This window comes from Limulus polyphemus, unplaced genomic scaffold (assembly GCF_000517525.1).
Source record: "Limulus polyphemus unplaced genomic scaffold, Limulus_polyphemus-2.1.2 Scaffold140, whole genome shotgun sequence".
In the NCBI taxonomy this organism is placed as follows: Eukaryota; Metazoa; Arthropoda; class Merostomata; order Xiphosura; family Limulidae; genus Limulus; species Limulus polyphemus.
Genome location: NW_013665750.1, coordinates 969,001 through 973,827, shown reverse-complemented (window position 1 = coordinate 973,827; position 4,827 = coordinate 969,001). Strand labels below are relative to the sequence as shown.

The window sequence follows — 4,827 nt, the reverse complement described above, 5'->3', positions numbered from 1 at the left end:
AGTTAATAATTATTACTGAGACTAAATTAGTTGTGTATATATATATATATATATATATATATATACAACATCGTTTCTATGTGCAAATTTTATATATTTTCTATATTTGTATCCTCATTTCTGTAGCATGTATCTTTATTAAACTATGGTTTGAAGTAATTTTGTTCAGATTTCTATATTCAGATACCATGGCGATTATTTATGGCCAAAAAATAGATTTATACAACTTTAAACATATAATGTTCAGAATGTCCTTGTGTACCTTTAGAGATCAATTGTCAGAGTTACTTCTTTTGGGGTTATAAATTTCATTATTTTTCTCTTAATACATAAACGTACACTGAGTATTTATAATGCTTGGTTTGTCTGTCTTACATACAACAGAAAAAAGCTTGCAACTTACTTTATCCTCACTTGTGTACTCTACACAAGGATGTTGTTTTCCCTACTTTCCTACATAAAATGGTGTCGGAGATGTGCTCTGCATGTCTAATAACATGGTGTTCCTTGCGGAAGGCTTGATATTCTTATGTTTACTTACATTTCAAGACTGAGAAATAAACTACTTATAGACAAGTAACAGGTAAAGCCGGAACCTCATGTTTTTGCTAATAAAAATGAAAAAGCCTTGGTCCTTTCCGATTGTAAATTCAAAAGAATTGAGCAATAGCGTTTGAGCCACACTTATACTAGTGTTCCACCCATCTTTGATATAGATAAAATCCATCTTATTTATTCTAGATCTCCTTCTATGCTATAGCCGACTTATATGACCTTCTTAATATGTATACCAAGAAATTCTAATTCTATCATATACTACTCGGAAAGGAAAATAAGCAGAGTCTATAATATTATAGTAAGAGCATCGGGATTTTACGAAGATATAATAAAACCAGATCTCATATTGAACATAAACGTTTTTTTTCCCTCTTGATATTTGAACTTTCGTCAATTTTAAATAGTTAAAATGTCACCGCAGTGGTAAAATATATCTTATTTTGATCATTATAATTATGTTTTTTATATATGTAAAAATGAAATTAAATAAACCCTGCCTTTACATATAAATGCAAAATATAACAATAAAACGTCCGACCAATCAGAAGTCATGAAATCTCATTAATTACTAAATTTTTCGCTCGTAAACTTGGACTAGACCTCATAAATAAGTAATCCAATGTCAGCTGTTGTCAAAGTCAAACAACTAATAGAATTAAGAGAGAATAATGACAAGATTTTAGCTGAAAGAAAATATAATCAAGCTTTAAGAGTTATCAGTATATTAATATATATATAAACAATTATTGTGATAAAATATTAAGAATATTAGACTGCTATAATAGAACAAAATCCATATCAGATACAGCTTAATATGCAATTTATTGCTCTATGAACTCTCATCAACATAGCTAGATCTATCGTAAGTAGTGTTTTCCAATAAAGTTTGATATTAAATTCGAGTGAAAGGAATGTTTCATGTTATATTTTAGAGAAATGAAAGGAAAGAAAATAAAATATGAGAACTATAGTTCTAGCCGAAAAGCTGGGAATTCTTAGTTTCTCGTTTGCTGTTAAAATGTATAGTTTGTTTGTAATTAAGCACAAAGCTACACAATCGGCTATCTGTGCTCTGCCCACCACGGATATCGAAACCCGGACTCTAGCGTTGTAAGTCCGCAGACATACCGCTGTGCCACTGGGGGGCAAAATGTATAGAGTTTTTAAACAGAAATCAAAGTCGACATCTTTTAACAGGCCCCTTACGAGCCATTGTGGGACATTTTTGTTGAAAAATAAATAAACTACCCAATCCGGTATTTTTTAATTTGAACTGAAATTTTTTAGACATTTTAATTGGCTAAATAGAAGGCATTTCCCATACACATTTAACATTGGGACTGCGAAAAGTGATTTGTAGTGGAAAGATGACTGAAATCCATCAGCGCATCACGAGCTCAATGGCCAAGCTCAAGAAGCATGGAAGTCTCCAAATGACACGCAGAGGTATTAAGGAACTGCTTAGACCAATCTTGGTAGATATTGTGCAGTAGGTCGAGTACCATATTATGCCTATAGCTGTTTTCAAAGTGTTCCTGTCTGATCATCCTACTGCTGACTATCGTGATGCTTCAACCTTCCCTACCGAATCATAGATGAAATTCTTTGTATCTCATTTGAAAGCTAAACATAAAAAGGTGGTAGCAGAAGCATAAAAGGTTGGCAATTGCTTAATTAATGATGCTGAGAGTGTGGCTTTATTGATATATATACTGAATTTACTCCCAATAGGTAGACATTATTACTAGGTAGTATGGAGACTTGAGGATGCTGTATTTCACTTAAAGATTTATCAATAAAAAAAATGAAAACTTGTCTTGAAAAGATACATCCAAAACCACACTCTTTGAGAGTTTTTGGATTGAACTTACTTTTAATATTCAACAAATTGTAGTGTAAAGACATCCCTTGGCTCCTGAGGGGCGTGTTAAACATAAAGTTATAAAAATAGCTGCTATACCTAAACTTTTCGGCTGGTTGTTTTATGGATTTGAATACCCAGTACGACTTGAAATATTTTAAATTACAACCAACAGATTCAAACAACTGGCAAAACATTGTTAAAATAACATGAAAACTTCGCAATTTCTATATAACACTTTGCAGAAAAAGTGGAAAAATAAGTGCGTAAGAACTAATTACAACTTGATATAATGATAAATAATTTCAACTAGAAATTATTTACCTTCAAGAATTTTTTTAAACAATTCAAGCTCGTCAACCAATTTAGCTGTACATTTATAGTTAAGTTACATAATAAAATATAAGAAGAAGGAATGCTGATAAATCTGAATTTTTGGCCAAAGTGTCTCACATTATGCCTAATTGAAATTTTACTGAATAATATCTAGGATCCGGTTACCAAAGGTGGACATAATGCAGATCACCCACTCTGTAACTTTGCGTTTAATCACCGACAATAACTATGAAATATTGAATTAACTAAGAAAATAACGTAGCTTCAGTAGCTAAAAAGAGGATTTACATATGATTCTTCTGGTCTCTCTGATGTTTGTTTTCATTTTACTTTACTTAGAAGGTCAAAAATTTAGGGCTACTGTATATATGTTTGTTTTTTGACGAATTAATGATAGTTTTAGCTTGTCTATCATTTAATATTTCAATAACCAAAATATTGAAAACATGATTTTTGTTTTGCATTTTATTAAACTTGGGCTTCTTATAATAGATATTGATCTGCAAATGCGCATATTTTAAAAACAGTCAACTGTGGCTAAATATGGAAAAGACTGGATACTTGTAGAGTAAAAATTATCATGAGACGTTACATTAATGCTACTAGATATTTCTAGCTTTGGATAATTTATAGAATGAAAACAGAAAAGTGCATTATAAGATTCAATCCCCTATATGCGATTCAACATCAGTTTGTATAAAATTAATAAAATTTCTTTATTAAAAGATTCTTCATTGCATGCTTCAAAATATATCTTACTTTGATTAATATATATGATTCTGTTACTCATTAGAACAAAACATTTACACGTATTCATCACTGATTTATTGATTGTGATACTGAAATTCTGTACAAGCAGCTTTGTCGTTAAATATTTGTCATACTAATATAATACAAACATTCTGGTGACTGGTTGACTATACAGATGTCATGGCATATTTGAAGAATGAAGCATCTTTGCTAGCTAGCCAAATAACCTTTATCATTCTTCTCTGACAGCTTTAATATATTTAGGAAGTAATTTACTTATTCATATATGTAGTTGTAAAACAGTATATAGAAGTTGTGGAAAGAGCTTACACATCCGTTTATGTAGATATCCATATAGGATTTTTTTCTATTAATAGTACAGAGTCATTTGTATTTTATTTAAACAAGCGGAATGTTAGTTTGAATTTTCCTTCGTTCTAAATGTGCTTCCCATAAGTAATGCTATTCACAAGAAGAGTTGTGATTTAATTAAACACATTGAACTTATAATTTGATTTTACTATCGCCAAAGTCTGCTTAATGTATTACAAGCCAACAATAATATCAAAAATTAGATATGTTGTCCCATGAGTTTCCTACATCTATATAAATATAATAGTACTGTCTGTTGTCTGTTGTATGTCCATGTAACTACTTCGCAGGTTGTGGATAGATCTTCACCAAAATTGATATGGAGTTTCATGGGTCCATGCAGGGGTGCATACAAACTTTCAGTTTTGCATTTTGCGTTTTGCGGTTTTTATGGGCGTTTTTTTACCACTACTTCGCCATCTGTAGATGGATCTTCACCAAATTTGGCATAAAGGTTTGTTAGGTCCATGCGGAAATACAGAATTTGCGGTTTCAGATTTTGTGTTTTGCAGTTTTTATGGGCGCTTTTGCGTTTTTTACAATTACTTATAATGGAATCAACGTTTCATGTCCTAAAATAACCTTTCATTAATTATGAATTTACATAACTTCCATCCTGGAGATGCGTAATCGAGGTAGTAGCGTAATATTTTTATTTATCACATATTATTTTATATCCTTTTATATCCTTTTCTCACAATTTTGAAAAAGCACAGCTCATCGCAGTACTGTATGCAATGATATTGTAACACCCGAAAAAGTAACATCATTTGATAGGAAATATTTAAACCTTTATTGGTCAACAGTGACCCAACTCAGATCATATAAAACCAATGCGTGAGCATATGTATGACACGGCGATATATCTGCGGACTTACAACGCTAGAAACCGGGTGGGTTTGTTTGTTTGTTTGTAATTAAGCACAAAGCTACATAATGGGCTATCTGTG

The 4,827-nt window shown here is 31.3% G+C and overlaps 1 protein-coding gene across 1 annotated transcript in view; it reads left to right on the top strand.

Annotated features, from left to right (window-relative positions):
- LOC111083418 (leucine-rich repeat-containing protein 24-like) overlaps positions 1-4,827 on the top strand; it is a 60,649-nt gene that overhangs the window by 39,289 nt on the left and 16,533 nt on the right. The gene's annotated exons all lie outside the window — the stretch shown is intronic.